Source organism: Rana temporaria, chromosome 1, assembly GCF_905171775.1.
Source record: "Rana temporaria chromosome 1, aRanTem1.1, whole genome shotgun sequence".
NCBI lineage: Eukaryota > Metazoa > Chordata > Amphibia > Anura > Ranidae > Rana > Rana temporaria.
This window is the reverse complement of record NC_053489.1, coordinates 674,620,197-674,640,363: the sequence shown is the minus strand read 5'-3', so window position 1 is coordinate 674,640,363 and position 20,167 is coordinate 674,620,197.

Here is a 20,167-nt window from a genome sequence, read left to right as displayed (position 1 = left end):
GTCGGATGTCCACAAACTGTTGGCCATATAGTGTATATTCTTATACTTTCCTTGGCCTTGCAGAACCTAATGCCCCCCCACCCAAACATATGGAAGCACAAAGGTTACCTTGTCTCACACACGAACACCATAAAACGCCATTACACAGGTAGCCAACATAGACAAGGGTGACTGGTCAGTTTTCCTCCAACTACAATGGGACTGATGACAGAGGTCAAACTACACGGACAGACAGTGGTCATTCTGCTAACAGTGCAACTCCTACCAAGTCCAAAAATTGTTTTTCACTAGTGAACATTGGACATTGTATTGATATTACAGCTATACAACAAAGGATTCAAGCCTCCTGTAGTGATATTTATCTCATATTGTAGGTCACATGTGGATATTGGCTAATTCCCTTGCAAACTTCCTTTGTTGGTGTGTACCCGAAGTTGTCTACTCCCAAATAACCCACATCTTCTTAAAATGGGAGCATAACTGAGAATGCTGAGCAATTGCCTCCCCTTATTGCTATACTGTAAAGGACTTTAGGATAGGTTAGGGTAGTTCATTATTCTCTATCACAAGTGTCCCCATCTTTAGTGGAAGGCTGAGAGGTTGCAAGGGTCAACTAAACCTTAGAAGGTCCCCTGAATCACGACAGACATAATCAAGGGGACATCACATGTTTATCTTGGATTGTTTCACCCTATTGCTAGCCAGATGGTTCCCATAGCCAATTAAACCCTTAAAACTAGGTGCTACCTAAACCTCAGACTCCGGAAACCATTATCTGTTTGATCGCGTAAGAGTAGTAGCTGCTCATTAGTTATTGCAAAGGCCGGAGAGCAGAAGCCCTCTTTCGTTATCTTTTGGAGTCCCATGTCCTTCTTTTTTAGTTTTCCATAGTACTCTGTGCTGAGCATTAAGGAAAAAGAACCAACAGGGCGTGTGGAGCCATAACAGTCCATTGTGTGTCGTTTTCCTGGAGCAATCCTCATACTGACCTGAGTTAATGCAAAAAACTACGCCATTGTTCCCAGCCGCTAAAAGGAAGACATTAACCGAGATATAACAGCAAACTTATTGAGTTCTCTCTACAAACTATCACATTTACAGGTTTTTTCTTTTTTGGCTCCAGGGTTTTTCATAACACTTGTGCTCTTAGGCTATTATTGACGAAGAAGATCTGCTGCTATCATCTGGACCCCTGTAGGCATAGAGAAGTTATAAAAGGAAGAGGTGCAGAGAAAGGTGCAATATTACCATGCGGAAGTCACGTGCAGACTGTGCAGTGGACGTGATTACATATTAGTGGTGAATATTATTGGGATTAGTGCAATGTGAATGCCATACTTTACAGCAGAGGATTGACGGCTCACGGTTGTAGGAGATACTTCTCCTCGTTTCTATTTCTGACTCTGATGAAGGGGTGGAACTGGGGCAAGAGGGGTCTGGCAAGCTTTACATAAAATAAGAAATAATATTACAATAAGCAAGGCGATCACACAGTTAAAAGAAATGGCCACTACCGCACCGATTGACAGTCTAGAACCCATTGCAGGCAGTATGTAGCTCTGGAATAGAGAGGCGTGCCCAGTGTGTGAGATTCAGATAAACCGGTGTATGGGTATCGAAAGAAGTTGTTTAAGGCTTAATAACCTTTTTGGCGTAGCTTTTAAATCCTCATGGAAGGAGGTCTATAATCCTGGAGGGCAGAGCTCAAAAATGTTTCTGTGTGGAGCTATATAATCCTCTTGGTGGAACTATATAATCCTCTTGGTGGAGCTTTATAATACTTTGGGGCAAAGAAGCTTTATAATTATTATGAGAGGAGCGTTTTAATCTTCCTGAGTAGGGTTCTTTATTCCTTTTTTAAGAAGCTTTGCAATCCTCCTGGTAGAGCTCAACGATCCTTCTTGCTTGGGTGTAATAATCCTCCTGGGAGGAGCCCAATATTCCTCTTGGGAGGATCTCTATATTCTTTCTAAGACGAGCACTCTAAAACTCTTGGCAGCAGCTCCTGGGTTGAGCTTTACAAGTCTCTTGAAATTGGATCTTTAACCCACAGAGAAGCTTCTTGCCAATATTGCCAATGTTTACCGCAATTCTACCACAAACATCCCGGATTCAATGGCGGTTCTCTTAAATGTTCCACCTTTATTAAAATAAATAATCCTGGTAAATGATTCCAAACTTGTGAAACCTTCTTATACCCAGAAATCACAGTGCAGACTGGCCTCCGGTATAGCTGTCAATGGTTACCATCCCAATGGACGCACACCAGTGCAAAAATGTGAAGCTTACTGATGTTTTTTTTTCAGGGCCACCGAAGAGTCCAAAGAGCCATGTTTAGGACCAACTGATGGATGGAATCTGTGAAGATAAAAAAAAAAAGATGTCATTATATATTACTAACTTGAATGTTCCAGACCCATTGCTGTACTATTATTCAGGGATATACACTGATCAGCCATAACTAATGTATGTAAACTCAATGCAAAGTATATTCCCATGGGGCAATAAGTTTAAAAGGCTAAAAATAAAACCTATGTGGCTCACGGCCAAAATTTAAATGGCTATAAATGATAAAAAAAAATTCCTTTTAAAAATATTAAAATGAAGGAATGCTATCATCGTTTAAATGTTACAAAGAATATACCAGAATATGTAAAAAGAAAATCAAGGACGCAAAAATTCAAAACGAACGACAGATTACAAAAGATAGTAGGACAAACCCCAAAAGATTACTCAAATATATTAATAGTAAAAAGGTCAGTCTGAGCATGTAGGCCCTTTACAAAATAATCTAGAGTGGGTGACTGGGGGACAAAGAGAACACTAATTTATTAAAGCGGGGGTTCACCCTAAAAAAAAAATTCTACCATTGCATGGAGCCGACCTATGAGACCGACAGTATGCTGTTTTTTTTTTTCTTGCGGACATACCATTTTAGGGCTATTTTCACCCCCGGCTTCCCAGCGGGAGTGGGCGTTCCTAATCACAGGCTGTGATTGACGTGCTTCCGACCAGCGCATACTGCGCGTCACAAGTTGCCGAAAGAAGCCGGGGGTGAAAATAGCCCTAAAATGGTATGTCCGCAAGAAAAAAAAAAACAGCATACTGTCGGTCTCATAGGTCGGCTTCATGTAATGTAAGAATTTTTTTTTAGGGTGAACGGCAGAAGTTGTCAGACAAACCTGATTTCTTTTTATGAAGAGGTAAGTAAAACCCTGGACAGAGGGGTGGCGGTGGACGTGGTATACTTGGACAGAGGGGTGGCGGTGGACGTGGTATACTTGGACAAAGAGGTGGTGGTGGACGTGGTATACTTGGACAGAGGGGTGGCGGTGGATGTGGTATACTTGGACAGAGGGGTGGTGGTGGATGTGGTATACTTGGACAGAGGGGTGGCGGTGGATGTGGTATACTTGGACAGAGGGGTGGCGGTGGACGTGGTATACTTAGACAGAGGGGTGGCGGTGGACGTGGTATACTTGGACAAAGAGGTGGTGGTGGACGTGGTATACTTGGACAGAGGGGTGGCGGTGGATGTGGTATACTTGGACAGAGGGGTGGTGGTGGACGTGGTATACTTGGACAGAGGGGTGGTGGTGGACATGATATACTTGGACAGAGGGGTGGCGGTGGACGTAGTATACTTGGACAGAGGCGTGGCTGTGGACGTGGTATACTTGGATTTTGCAAAAACGTTCGATACAGTTCCACACACGGCTCATGTGTAAGGTAAGGTCTACAGGATTGGAAATATCAGTTTGTAAATGGATAGAAAACTGGCTAAAAGACAGAATTCAGAGAGTTGTGGGTAATGATTCTTACTCTGAATGGTCGAAGGTTATCAGTGGTGTACCCCAAGGTTCAGTGCTGGGACCCTTACTTTTTAATATCTTTATAAATGATATTGGGTCTGGGATCAAAAGTACAATTTCAGTCTTTGCAGATGACACCAAGCTATGCAGTGGAATAACGTCCTTACAGGATGTCTCCAATTTACAAGCCGACCTCAATGCTCTGTCTAATTGGGCGACTAAGTGGCAGATGAGGTTTAATGTTGATAAATGTAAAGTAAATTAAAGTAAGTAAGTAAATAAATAAATGTAAAGTTATGCCCTTGGGGGCTGAGAATATGCATGCGTCATACATACTAGGGGAGTACAACTGGGGGGGTCCGTAGTGGAGAAGGATCTGGGGGTTTTGGTAGATCATAAGCTCAAATAAGTTCTCAAAAAGGATATCGGGGAACTGGAGAAAGTGCAGAGAAGGGAAACCAAACTGATAAGAGGAATGGAGGAGCTCAGCTATGAGGAAAGATTAGAGGAACTGAATTTATTCTCTCTTGAGAAGAGGAGAATAAGGGGGGATATAATCAACATGTACAAATATATAAGGGGTCCATATAGTGAACTTGGTGTTGAGTTATTCACTTTACAGTCATCACTGAGGACAAGGGGGCACTCTTTACGTCTAGAGGAAAAGAGATTTCACCTCCAAATACGGAAAGTTTTCTTCACAGTAAGAGCTGTGAAAATGTGGAACAGACTCCCTCCAGAGGTGGTTCTGGCCAGATCAGTAAATGCTGTAAAGTTGATCCAGAAATTGCCGATTGCCTCTCTGGGATCAGGAAGGATTTTTTTTCCCCTGCTGTAGCAAATTGGATCATGCTCTGCTTGAGTTTTTCACCTTCCTCTGGATCAAATGTGGGTATAGAATTGTGTATATGGAATTGTATTATTATTATTATTATTTTGGTTGAACTAGATGGACTTGTGTATTAGGGGGGGGGGGGCTCTGATAGGGACACTGACATAAGGGGGGCTCTAATAGGGACACTGATGTAAGGGGGTCCTCTGATGGGGACACTGACATAAGGGGGGCCTCTGATAGGGACACTGATGAAGAGGGGACTTGATGAAGAACTTCATGTAAGGGGGCTCTAATGAAGATCCTGTTGTAAGAGGAGACTCTAATGGGAACTATGATATAAGGAGGGATGGGAACCCTATTGTAAGGAGTGTTCTGATAAAGACTCAGATGCAAAGGAAGGCTCTGAATAAGTACTGATGTAAGGGAGACTCTGATATAAGGGGGGATCTGATGAAGACCCCAATAAAATGGGAGACTTTGATGAAGAAGACCCTGATGTAAGGGAGGATTCTGATGTAAGGGGGGGCTCTATGTGAACGCTGATATAAGGTGGCCTCCAATGGGGACCCCCCAATGTAAGGGGAGACTCTGATGAAGACCCTAATGTAAGGGAGGATTCTGATGTAAGGAGGGACCCCTATGAGGACTCTGAGGTAAGGGTGGGCTCTGATGAGGACCCTGATGTAATAGATACTCTGATGGGGACCCTGGTGTAAGGAGGGCTCTGATGAAGGCTCCAAAGTAAGGGGACACTCTGATGAAGACCCTGATGTAAGGTGGGATTTCTGATCCAAGGAGGGACTCTGAGGTAAGGGTAAACTCTGATAGGGACCCTGATGTAAAAGGGACTTCAATGTAAGGGGGTTCTGATAGGGACCCTGATGTAAGGCTCTAATAAAGACTTTGATGAAAGGGGAGACTCTGACGAAGAACCTGATGTAAGGGGGCTCTGATGGGGACCCTGAGGTAAGGGGGCTCTGATGGGGACCCTGAGTTAAGGGGGCTCTGATGGGGACGCTGAGTTAAGGGGGCTCTGATGGGGACCCTGAGGTAAGGGGGCTCTGATGGGGACCCTGATGTAAGGGGGCTCTGATGGGGACCCTGATGTAAGGGGGCTCTGATGGGGACCCTGAGGTAAGGGGGCTCTGATGGGGACCCTGAGTTAAGGGGGCTCTGATGGCGATGCTGAGTTAAGGGGGCTCTGATGGGGGCCCTGAGGTATGGGGGCTCTGATGGGGACCCTGATGTAAGGGGGCTCTGATGGGGACCCTGAGGTAAGGGGGCTCTGATGGGGACTCTGAGGTAAGGGGGCTCTGATGGGGACCCTGATGTAAGGGGAGACTCTAAGGCCTCGTACACACGACCGAGGAACTCGTCGTAAATGAAACATTGTTTTCCTCGACGAGTTGCTTGTTAGGCTTGTCGAGAATCTTGACAAGCTTTCTTTGTGTACACACTGTCAAGACAAAATCTCGTCGTTCTCAAACGCGGGTGACGTAAAACACGTACGACGGCACCATAGAGGGGAAGTTTGATTCCACTGGCGCCACCCTTCTGAGCATGCGCGGGTTTCTAAGCATACACACAAACGTGTTTTTCGTCGAAAACCAGCCTGACGAGGATAACCAAACGAGGAAATTGAGACTCCCGACGAGGAAAAAGAGAACTTGTTCTCTTTTTTTCTCGTCGAGTTCCTCGACAGTTTTCTCGACATAAAACACACGCGACCGTTTTCCTTGGCAAAAAAGCTCTGCCACCAAGTTTCCTGATGGATTCTGTCGAGGAAAACGGTCGTGTGTAAGAGGCCTAACAGTTATTCTGATATAAGGGGGGATCTGATGAAGACCCCAATAAAATGGGAGACTTTGATGAAGAAGACCCTGATGTAAGGGAGGATTCTGATGTAAGGGGGGGGCTCTATGTGAACGCTGATATAAGGTGGCCTCCAATGGGGACCCCCCAATGTAAGGGGAGACTCTGATGAAGACCCTAATGTAAGGGAGGATTCTGATGTAAGGAGGGACCCCTATGAGGACTCTGAGGTAAGGGTGGGCTCTGATGAGGACCCTGATGTAATAGATACTCTGATGGGGACCCTGGTGTAAGGAGGGCTCTGATGAAGGCTCCAAAGTAAGGGGACACTCTGATGAAGACCCTGATGTAAGGTGGGATTTCTGATCCAAGGAGGGACTCTGAGGTAAGGGTAAACTCTGATAGGGACCCTGATGTAAAAGGGACTTCAATGTAAGGGGGTTCTGATAGGGACCCTGATGTAAGGCTCTAATAAAGACTTTGATGAAAGGGGAGACTCTGACGAAGAACCTGATGTAAGGGGGCTCTGATGGGGACCCTGAGGTAAGGGGGCTCTGATGGGGACCCTGAGTTAAGGGGGCTCTGATGGGGACGCTGAGTTAAGGGGGCTCTGATGGGGACCCTGAGTTAAGGGGGCTCTGATGGGGACCCTGATGTAAGGGGGCTCTGATGGGGACCCTGATGTAAGGGGGCTCTGATGGGGACCCTGAGGTAAGGGGGCTCTGATGGGGACCCTGAGTTAAGGGGGCTCTGATGGCGATGCTGAGTTAAGGGGGCTCTGATGGGGGCCCTGAGGTATGGGGGCTCTGATGGGGACCCTGATGTAAGGGGGCTCTGATGGGGACCCTGAGGTAAGGGGGCTCTGATGGGGACTCTGAGGTAAGGGGGCTCTGATGGGGACCCTGATGTAAGGGGAGACTCTAAGGCCTCGTACACACGACCGAGGAACTCGTCGTAAATGAAACATTGTTTTCCTCGACGAGTTGCTTGTTAGGCTTGTCGAGAATCTTGACAAGCTTTCTTTGTGTACACACTGTCAAGACAAAATCTCGTCGTTCTCAAACGCGGTGACGTAAAACACGTACGACGGCACCATAGAGGGGAAGTTTGATTCCACTGGCGCCACCCTTCTGAGCATGCGCGGGTTTCTAAGCATACACACAAACGTGTTTTTCGTCGAAAACCAGCCTGACGAGGATAACCAAACGAGGAAATTGAGACTCCCGACGAGGAAAAAGAGAACTTGTTCTCTTTTTTTCTCGTCGAGTTCCTCGACAGTTTTCTCGACATAAAACACACGCGACCGTTTTCCTTGGCAAAAAAGCTCTGCCACCAAGTTTCCTGATGGATTCTGTCGAGGAAAACGGTCGTGTGTAAGAGGCCTAACAGTTATTCTGATATAGGGGGACTCTGATGGAGACCCTGATGTGGACTCCAATTGATATGAGATGTATCAAACAGATACAGTGGAATCTCGGATTACGAGTACAATCCGTTCCAGGAGAATGCTTGTAATCCGAAGCACTCGCATATCAAAAAGAGTTTCCCCATAGAAGTCAATGGAAACCAAAATAATTTGTTCAGCATTGACTTCTATGGCATGCAATACCGCATGTGGCCAGAGGAGGGGGGGCACCGGCGTATTTCCAAACAGCTCCGCTCGGCTATGCTCTGGCGCCCCCGCACCTCTGGCCAAATGTGGTACTGCACGCCCATTTGGCTTGAATTCTGCTCGTTTTGCGAGACAACACTAGCAAACCGATTCAGATTTTTTTAATAAGGTTGCTCGTTATTTAAAATGCTCGTTAACCGCGTTACTTGGAAACCGAGGTTCCACTGTATAACAAACCTTTCCAATGGTAAATGTAACAGAGAACAGAGAAGTTCATTATTAGGATTTCCATCCCCCGGTGGATGTGAAGTCAATTTCCTATTAGTCTTGGGTAGACTGGGGAAAGGTTGTTTTACATAATAAGTTTTTATTCGGCGCGGAGAAGAAGAAAGTAATGAGTTATACAGAGAAGCCTCACGGAACATCACAAGGAAACTCACACAGATCGAGTCAAATTTCCAGATATAGCGAATGCCCGGGGTTCATACAGCCCCAGCACAAATCACGGAGAACGTCTTATCTCAGACCGTCCACAGAGGGATATAGAAAATTACAGCGAGAAGGAGAGTCCTGGCAGTAAATCCAATTACATATATTAAATGATATATGTTACTCCAAGTATGGGGCCACCAGGGATGCCCGGGGAATGAGAGAAGAAACACAATGACAGATAGAGGGGAGAGGCAAGCAGAGGTAGAGGAAGGTACATGGGGGAAGGGATGTAGAAGGCATGTGTGCGGTGCAGGGGTCCTCAGGGGGGTATAAATAGGTGATGGATCGTAAAGGACCCCAGAAGGGATGAAGGACATCAAGGTAAGGAAGAATTACTGTGGACACTTCACCCTCAAGAAGGTCTGGAACTTAGAGGAGCACATATGAATAACCCACGGGCTGTCTGTGAAGGTTCTCCTTAGACTAGGTAACGGTATATCTAGTAGAGGTTAGTTACGTGTAGTTAACTAGACCTTTTCTGTAATGTTGAGGATGTTTCATAGCTTACCAAACCAGTTCTTCAATTCTAATGAATGTCAGGAACATTCCCCTTAGCAATTATATTCATTGCCTAATACAAAGCACCATGGAATGTCGAAGAACAGGATCGGAGGTGAGCAAGTTTAGGAACCTCCGTGTTCTAGTTTTATGAATGAATGAATGAATGAAAACTTATATAGCGCAGCACATGCGAACTTAATCGCCTCTGGGCGCTTGTTGTTCCTGTCTCCTTTGGTATCAAAAGAGATGTGTCTTGATCTTTCTCCTGAATGCCAAGTGATTTTCCTCCAACCGAATGCTGGTTGGTAAAGCGTTCCATAGTCTGGGACCCTGGACCGCGAATCTCTTTTCTCCTTTGGACTTGTAGTTGGCTTTCGGTATCTGGAGGAGATTTTGATTGGTGGATCGCAGAACGCGATTGGGATTATGAGCTTTTATTTTTTTGCATAGATAATAGGGAGCATTCCCATAGATACATCTATGCGTTAGACAGAGTGCTTTAAAAGTGATTCTGTCTTTTACTGGTAACCAGTGAAGGGTTCTCAGTGAAGGTGAGATTGATTCCCAGGGTTTTTTCCCAGTCACAAGTCTAGCAGCCGTATTTTGAACGACTTGTAGACGAGCGATTTGGTACTTGGGGAGTCCGAGGTAAAGGGCATTTGCATAGTCCAATCTTGAGTTTACAATTGATCCCACCACGACCGCTATGTCTTCCTTGGGAATAAAAGGAGTAAGTCTGCGTAGTAGGCGCAGCAGATGGCGAGTTCTGTTTTCTCTCCGTTGAGTTTAAGATAACTCTTTGTCATCCAGTCCTCTATCAAAGAGAGGTATTTTTCTAGATTGAGGTGATGATCCTTTTTATTGCAAATGCGGAAATATAGTTTGCTTGTCGTCGGCATATGAGTGGTAGAGTAATTTTTGACTGCTAATAATCTCAAAAAGAGGGCGAAGATAGATGTTGAATAACACCGGCGACAGGGGGGATCCTTGAGGGACTCTGCATGATAATGTGCGTTTCTCAGAAGTGAAAGGTCCTAACTTCACTATTTGCGATCGGTTTTCCAAAAAAGAGGAGAACCAAGATGAATCGCCTTCTGCGACTCTGGCTACTTCAGCTAGCCGAGTTAATAAAAGCTTGTGGTCTACTGTGTCGAAGGCTGCGCTTAGGTCCAACAGAACCAGAAGACAAGATTCTCCTTCGTCTGCGGCCTCTCATTGTTGGTGGTGGACAATCAAATGTTATTTTATTCAATGAACTGCAACTCAGTTTACAACATTTGATTGTCCATCACCAACAATAAGATTATAAAACTAGAACATGGAGGTTCCTAAACTTGCCCACCTCCGATCCTGTTCTTCGACATTCCATGGTGCTTGGATTAGGCAATGAATATAATTGCTATGGGGAATGTTCCTGACATTCATTAGAATTGAAGAACTGGTTTGGTAAGCTATGAAATATCCTCAACGTTACAGAACAAGTCTAGTTAAATATACTTAACTAACCTCTACTAGATATACCGTGACCTAGTCTAAGGAGAATCTTCACAGACAGCCCGTGGGTTATTCATATGAGCTCCTCTAAGTTCCAGACCTTCTTGAGGGTGAAGTGTCCACAGTAATTCTTCCTTACCTTGATGTCCTTCATCCCTTCTGGGGTCCTTTACAATTTATCACTGTAACGGTATGGCCCGTGATACCCAGAGACTTTTGAAGGATGCGGGGTACTCCTGTGCCAGCTTCACCAATGACTCTTGGGTCTAGGGTCATCCTATGTCCAATAGGGGCATAGGATGACTGAGAAATGATATCTCGGATTACATGAGATGGGACAGTAATGATAATTCATGTATTGCAGGATATCTTGAAATATTACAGGTGGTTAATTCTGACCCCAACAGGTCAATAGGACAGTGACTCATTCATGTGGGGACACATACTGTTGAGGTGTTAATTGAGTATGGCTCCTAAGATATTTCATTGTGTGAAAGTCTATTGATGATAGATGTGTTGGGGGTTGGCAGTCTGAAAGGTCAGATGGCCGACTTTTCAGCTGTAGTGGATTAGCATGTCAATTACGTCTAAAGGAATGTGTATTTAGCACCCATTGTGTCATGTTGTGGGTGGAGTTAAGCCATTGTTTCTTGGGGCTTCTAACTGTATATAACAAGCCTGAGTTTACCATTAAAGTATCCATTCTGTTTGGAACCAGAGAACAGAGCTGTGTCTCGTTATTCTGGGGAAAATCCAATGGGTCCTGTCTGCTGGATTGTGTAGTGTCAGAAGCTGTCTTGGGTTGGTGGAATGGAATATCGTAACGGCGTTAACCCCTGACCGTTACAATCACCTCCATATATTACTACATATACAGTATATGATTATTGTTGGTTGGTGGGGGACCAAATACTTATTTTAATCACTGAACTGCAACTCAGTTTATAAGTATTTGATCCCCAACCAACAATTATTCTGGCTCCCACAGACTGGCTACAGTATATGTAGTGGTATATGGAGGTGATGGATCGTAAAGGACCCCAGGAGGGATGAAGGACATCAAGAGGAGGATGAATTACTGTGGACACTTCACTCTTACGAATGTCTGGAACTTAGAGAAGCTCATATAAATAACCCACGGGCTGTCTGTGAAGGTTCTCCTTAGACTTGGTCACGGTATATCTAGTAGAGGTTAGTTACGTGTATTTAACTAGACTTGTTCCGTAACGTTGAGGATGTTTCATAGCTTACCAAACCAGTTCTTCAATTCTAATGAATGTCAGGAACATTCTCCTTAGCAATTATATTCATTGCCTAATCCAACCACCATGAAATGTCGAAGAACAGGATCGGAGGTGTTGGTGGTGGACAATCAAATGTTATAAACTGAGTTGCAGTTCAGTGAATAAAATAAGTATTTGATCCCCGACCAACCAACAATATTTCTGTCTCCTAAGACTGGCTACAGTATATGTAGTAGTATATGAAGGTGATGGATTGTAAAGGACCCCAGAAGGGATGAAGGACATCAAGGGGAGAATGAATTACTGTGGACACTTCACTCTTAAGAAGGTCTGGAACTTATATAAATAACTCATGGGTTGTCTGTGAAGATTCTCCTTTAACTAGGTCACTGTATATCTAGCAGAGGTTAGTTACGTACAGTGGAACCTCGGATTACGAGCATAATCCGTTCCAGGAGAATGCTCGTTGTAATGGTCACCACCGTTTACGATCTTCCATTCCATCAACCACGACAGCTCATCCGACAATCCACAATCCAGCAAACAGGACCCATTGGATTTTCCCCAGAAATAACGAGACAGAGTTCTGTTACTGGTTCCAAAATGAATGAATACTTTTAATGGTATCTTAGCTTTCTTATATACAGTACAAGCATGTTACAGTTAATCACAGGGACAAAGACACACTCCACCCACACATCACACAATGGGGGGCTTCAATACACCTTCTCTTAGACAATGATATTCAGTTGAGTTAATTATTAGTCAATATCCAGACAGCCTGGCTCCACATACAGCTTGACAAGTCACATTCCACATCACCACAGTGTCATTAGCATACACAATGAACAGGTCTTAGGAGCAGACCTAATTAGCACAATGGACACAAAACAGTATTAGCATCACACAATGGAATGTCTAGGAGCAGACACAATTAACACCTCAAAAGCATGTGTCCCCCCATTGAATGAAAACACTCCATTTGGAGTCAGACTTTAACAACTTGTAATATTCCAAGATCTCCTGCAAAACATGAATTATCAGTAATGTCCCATCTCATGTAATTTATAATTAATATTTCTCAGTCACCCTATGCCCAACAGGGGCACAGGATGACCCTAGACCCAAGAGTCATTAGTGACGCTGGCACAGGAGTACCCCCCATCCTTCAAAAGTCTCTGGGTGTCACAGGCCATACCGTTACAGTGATAAATTGTAAAGGACCCCATAAGGGATGATGGACATCAAGGTAAGGAAGAATTACTGTGGACACTTCACCCTCAAGAAGGTCTGGAACTTAGAGGTCCAAAGTACTCGCATATCAAAGCGAGTTTCCCCATTGAAGTCAATGGAAATGAAAATAATTAGTTCTGCATTGACTTCTATGGCATGCAATACCTCATGCAGCCAGGGATGGGTGGGGGGGGGGCGCTGGAGAGCCTTGGAAGCGGTCAGAAAGGCCCGAGGACAGTTCAGCTAACCTCGGAAAGACTCCGTTCCCGAGCCTTTTCCGAGGTTTGCTGAGGTCAGCCAAACTGTCCTCTGGCCTTTCCGAACGCCGGCAGTCGGCGGCGATCGGCGCCGTTCGGCGGCGGCGGCACCCCGCCCCCCCACCTCAGGCCAAACGCTGTACTGCAAACCTGAATCCTGCTCGTGTTGCGAGACAAGACTCGAAAACCGAGTTAGGATTTTAGGGAATACAGCGCTCGTATTGCAAAACGCTCATTAACCGCGTTACTTGCAATCCGAGGTTCCAATGTATATTTAACTAGACTTGTTCTGTAATGTTGAAGATGTTTCATAGCTTACCAAACCAGCTCTTCAATTCTAATCAATGTCAGGAACATTCCCCATAGCAATTATATTCATAGCCTAATCCAAGCATCATGGAATGTCGAAGAACAGGATCGGAGGTGGACAAGTTTAGGAACCTCCATGTTGTAGTTTTATAATCTCATTGTTGGTGGTGGACAATCATATGTTATAAACTGAGTTGCAGTTCAGTGAATAAAATAAGTATTTGATCCCCGGCCAACCAACAATTATTCTCCCACAGACTATGTAGCTACAGAATATGTAGTGGTATATGGAGCTGATGGATTGTAAAAGACCCCAGAAGGGATGAAGGACATCAAGGGGAGGATGAATTACTGTGGACACTTCACTCTTAAGAAGGTCTGGAACTTAGAGGATCTGGGAACTGAAGAAGTGTCTGGGTAAGTCCATTTGAGTGTGACTAAATGAGACTCGATATACCACGACCTGGATAAATGAGACTCGATATACCACGACCTGGATAAATGAGACTCGATATACCACGACCTGGATAAATGAGACTCGATATACCACGACCTGGATAAATGAGACTCGATATACCACGACCTGTATAAATGAGACTCGATATACCACGACCTGGATAAATGAGACTCGATATACCACGACCTGTATAAATTAGACTCGATATACCACGACCTGGATAAATGAGACTCGATATACCACGACCTGGATAAATGAGGCTCGATATATCACTACCTGGATAAATGAGGCTCGATATACCACGACCTGGATAAATGAGACTCGATATACCACGACCTGGATAAATGAGACTCGATATACCACAACCTGGATAAATGAGGCTCGATGTACCACGACCTGGATGAATGAGACTCAATATACCACGACCTGGATAAATGAAACTCGATATACCACGACCTGGATAAATGAGACTCGATATACCACGACCTGGATAAATGAGACTCGATATACCACGACCTTGATAAATGAGAATCGATATACCACGACCTTGATAAATGAGACTCGATATATCACAACCTGGATAAATGAGACTCGATATACCACGACCTGTATAAATGAAACTCGATATACCACGACCTGGATAAATGAGACTCGATATACCACGACCTGGATAAATGAGGCTCGATTTACCACGACCTGGATAAATGAGACCGATTTACCACGACCTGGATAAATGAGACTCGATATACCACGACCTGGATAAATGAGACTCGATATACCACAACCTGGATAAATGAGGCTCGATATACCACAACCTTGATAAATGAGGCTCGATTTACCACGACCTTGATAAATGAGACTCGATATACCACGACCTTGATAAATGAGACTCGATATACCACGACCTTATAATAATAATAATAATAATACATTTAAAAAATAATAATAATAATAAAAATATTTAAAATAATAATAATAAAAAATATAAAAATAATAATAATAATAATAACAATATTAACTGCTTGCCGACCAGCCGCCGGCTGGTCATTCTACGGCGGCAGGTCGGCTCTCCTGGGCGAGAGCCCGTAGCTCTACGTCGGCCCTTTGAGCCGCCACTAGGGGCGCGCGCGCGCCGCCGGACTCGCCCCCGACTCCCGTGCATGTGCCCGGCGGGCGCGATCGCCGCCGGGCACACGCGATCGCTCATTACAGAGCGGGGACCGGGAGCTGTGTGTGTAAACACACAGCTCTCGGTCCTGTCAGCGGGGGAAACGCTGATCTTCTGTTCATACATTGTATGAACAGAGGATCAGTGTTTCCCCCTAGTGAGTCCACCCCCCCCCCCCACAGTAAGAACACACACAGGCCTACTTAACCCCTTCCCCGCCCCCTAGTGTTAACCCCTTCACTGCCAGTGGCATTTTTATAGTAATCCAATGCATTTTTATAGCACTGATCGCTATAAAAATGCCAATGGTCCCAAAAATGTGTCAAAAGTGTCCGAAGTGTCCGCCATAATGTCGCAGTACCGAAAAAAAAATCGCTGATCGCCGCCATTACTAGTAAAAAAAAATATTAATAAAAATGCCATAAAAATACCCCCTATTTTGTAAACGCTATAACTTTTGCGCAAACCAATCAATTAACGCTTATTGCGATTTTTTTTTACGAAAAATATATAGAAGAATACGTATCGGCCTAAACTGAGGAAAAAAATTTTTTTTTTATATATTTTTGGGGGATATTTATTATAGCAAAAAGTAAAAAATATGATTTTTTTTCAAAATTGTCACTCTATTTTTGTTTATAGCGCAAAAAATAAAAACCGCAGAGGTGATCAAATACCACCAAAAGAAAGCTCTATTTGTGGGAAAAAAAGGACGCCAATTTTGTTTGGGAGCCACGTCGCACGACCGCGCAATTGTCTGTTAAAGCGACGCAGTCCCGAATCGCAAAAAGGTCTCTGGTCTTTGGGCAGCAATATGGTCCGGGGGGTAAGTGGTTAATAATAATAATAAAATGTAAAAATAATTAATTAATAATAATAATAATAATAATAAAAAATATAATAATAATAATACATTTAAAAAATAATAATAAAAAATGTAAAAAATAATAATAATAATAATAATAATAATAATAATAATAATAATAATAAAATGTAAAAAAAAATCATAATAATAATAATAATAACAATAAAATTAAAAATAATAAAAATAATAATACATTAAAAAAAAAAAAAATAATAATAAATGTAAAAAAAAATTAATAATAAAAAAATGTAATAATAATAATAATAATTAAAAAAATTGTAAAAAAAAAAAAAAAAATTGTAATAAAAAAAAAAATCTTGACACCAACCTCTGCCCCACTGACACTGTCCATGGCCCTGCTGCCCTATTTATATTTAGACACAGGTATGTATGTTTGAGCTTTGGGGTGCACACCCTAATGCAATAGGCTGCGCACACCTATGGCTGCGTGTCTCGTGTCTGGGGAATCTGTATGGGCCGTGTTCGTCTGCTGGATTGTGGAGTGTCAGGAAGCTGTCGTGTCTTGGGTGGAATGGAATATCGTAAACGGCTTTAACCCCTGACCGTTACAGGGCTCTTCTGTTTTTTTATCTCGTTACTTTTTTTCTGGAGTTCTGCTTTAAATACCACCAATCAGAGAATACCATAAATTATTACCACCTTCCCTCATTACACTTTTATAGCCCTAATTGGCTGTGAAGTGTCATAAACACGGGAATGAATATTTCACTGAGGAGCAGTGTGACGACGGATGTATTCCCACCGGGAAGGTGACAGAATCATTTCTGCCAACACGTCTACGTCATTCCGAGGGCCGTCTGTGATAAAAAGACGAATCCCGGCTAACATTTCACATGGAACACAAGTTCACCTTTAGACATTTTTATTTTTTTACATTTTGGATACAGCACGGAAGAGGTTAACCCAAGTTGGGTTGTTTTTGTTTTTTTGGTGTTCTGTGTATTTTTGGGGACATTTCCTTTCACTTCCCGTCCCAGAGACCCAAGAGGAAGTCAGAGGAAATCTCCCAAATTGAAAATAATTCCACTCTTAGACCGAAACGGGTGTCCCCATTGGAAGATTTTCCCTATATTCCTTTCCTGGTGACAACTGTAACATTTTGGCGTTGCCCTCTGTAACGGTCAGGGGTTAACACCATTTACGATATTCCATTCCACCAACCCACGACAGCTTATCCGACACTCCGACAATCCAGCAGACACGATCCATTCCATTCCCCAGAAGGACGAGACACACAGCTCTGTCTCTGGTTCAAATTAATGAATGTTTTAATGGAAACTCAGCCTTGTTATATACAGTTACAAGCATGCTACAGTAACCACAGGGACAATGAAACTCCCCACCCAAAACATCACACAATGGGTGCTTAACGAGTTCCCCCTCAATCCACATCCCAGACAGACATTCTGGCAACGAATATGGAGGAATTAATTACTACAGCTGACAAGTCTATTCCACATCTATTATCAATAGTATTTTCACACAAAACAGTGTCATTAGCATACACAATGAAAAATCTTAGGAGCAGACGTAATTAGCACAATGGACAACAGAATGCAATCACAGCAAGCCCCATCACTACAGCCAGGTGGACTTAATTAGCATCTCAACAGTCTATGTTACACATTGAATGAGACACTCTTATTGACCTGTTGGGGGTCAGAATAAACCACCTGTAATATGTCAAGATATCCTGCACTACATGAATTATCATTTCTCAGTCATCCTATGCCCAAAAGGGACTCCTGTTACACCCTCACTTTCTGTTTTGGAGACAATGGTCACCAGTATCAATCGGGTGAATCTCCACAGCGGGGGACGCAGAGAGTAAGTCAAGTTTTGTAGAACCAGGCAGGGCTGATCCTAGGCAGGTGTGTGGGGTGCAGTGCACCCAGGCGCCACAAAGGTGGGGGGGCACTGAAGTGCCAGAGTGCTCCCCTCCCTCCTCCTCCTCCTCTCCTTGTCCGTTTCCAGAGGCAGCTCTCTCCGCCGGTCACCGCCACAACCACTGTGTTTCCTGCCCAAGCCCGCCCCCCTCCTCATGTCAAATGCGGAGAGCGAAGCAGCGGCTGTCTCTGTGTGGAGAGAGACCAGCCGTGCAGTGATATCGCTGAGGGGCGGTCCGTGCCTGACGTGTGTTCTCCTTGTTCGTGTTAGGGGAGCATCTTTGTGTTTGAGTCATTGCCATAGAAACATTTGTAAAGAGGAGGAGTTGGTCAGATGACCACGCCCATGTGGGGGCGCCAGAAATCATTTCTGCACCCAGGCGTCTGTGGAACCAGGGCCACCCACAGAGAGCAGTCCTACCTAGAGGCCACCTAGTCCTTGAGGTCAGGACCCCCCAAAGGTATTCTAAAGAGTTTTTTCCTGCCCCTGGGCCCCCTGTTGCACTGATGGGGCCCGGAACAGGAGGGCCTGCTCTGCCCCTAGGAGTGGCTCTGATCCTATGCATACTGTATACACTATATTACCAAAAGTATTGGGACGCCTGCCTTTACACGCACATGAACTATAATGGCATCCCAGTCTTAAGCCCTGTACACGCGGGCAGGCCCGCCATCAGCAATTATGGCCCCCCTGGAATAGAGAACTGGGGGGGGGAAGCTGCCGCCTCAAATTGAGAAGCGGGGGGGCCTGAATTGAGAAGCGGGGGGTGCCACAAATTGGGGGGTGGTGCCACCTCTGTGCCCCTTACACAAGAAAAAGAAGGGGGGTAGCCATCCGGGGCCCTGGGGACCTCTGGGCCCTTTAATAAAAATAAAAAATAATATATAAGAAAAAAATAAAAAATAAAGTTTTATAAAAAAAAAAAAAGGGGGGGGGGTTGCCCTCTGGGGCCCTGGGGACCTCTGGGCCCTTTAATAAAAATAAAAAATAATATATAAGAAAAAAATAAAAAATAAAGTTTTATAAAAAAAAAAAAAAGGGGGGGGTTGCCCTCTGGGCCCTTTAATAATGATAAAAAAATATATATATATATATGTATATATATAATATAAAAAATATATAAACAAAAAAGTAAAAAAAAAGGGGTTGCCATCTGGGCCCCTGGGGACCTCCGGGCCCCTTACAGGTATTTTGCCCATACCCCCTGATGACGGCCCTGCACACGGGCAAGAATCTCGTCAGGAAAAAAACGTTTGTTGCACACATTTGCCGCCCGAGTGTGACGTCAAAGGAAAGAACGCGGTGACGTCAAAAAATAAAAAATGTAATGGTGTATTTGTGTCTTTTGAATCCACTGTACCAGCTCTAACAGTTCCTTATTCCCTATCCCCCCCCCCCGCCCCCGTTGTATTGAGGTTACCTGGCGGTGATCGGTCCCGGGGGGGAAGGGCTGAGGAAATATTTATTGCCTATCCCGCCACTTAATGGCAGGAAAAGCTTTCAGGTGATACATTATATAAGAGTCATACATTATAGATCAGCTCTAAAAGGATTTCGCAGAGCAGAGGGCGCTCACCGAGCGGAGTATAGAGGGCGATGAGGTTTACGTGCTGCCACAGACCTGGGGAGGGGGGGAGGGGAGGGTGGATCACTAGAGGAGAATACAATGGGTGATCAATGAATATAGATTTGATTTATTACCGGTAACATTCACCAGATAGCCGTATGTTAGGAGACGCTCTACACGCCGATCTATCCTGACCGTTAAGTTTTAGAGGGGCCCACCTCATATCATTTACAATGTAAATCCCTTGCATTCTTTGAAGGAATTAAGGCTTCTTCCCCGGGCACATGAGGGAGCACAATATGATGTTGGGGGGGTCAGGGCCCCCTGTGGCCCCACCCTGGTGACGCCTCTGCTTCCCACTGACCACCAATCTCAGAGAAAGTCTTCCTACTGATTACCAATGTAAGGGACATTCTTCCCACTGATCACCAATGTAAGGAGCATTCTTCTCACTGATCACCAATGTAAGGAACATTCTTCTCACTGATCACCAATGTAAGGGACATTCTTCCCACTGATCACCAATGTAAGGGACATTCTTCTCACTGATCACCAATGTAAGGAGCATTCTTCCCACTGATCGCCAATGTTAGGGACATTC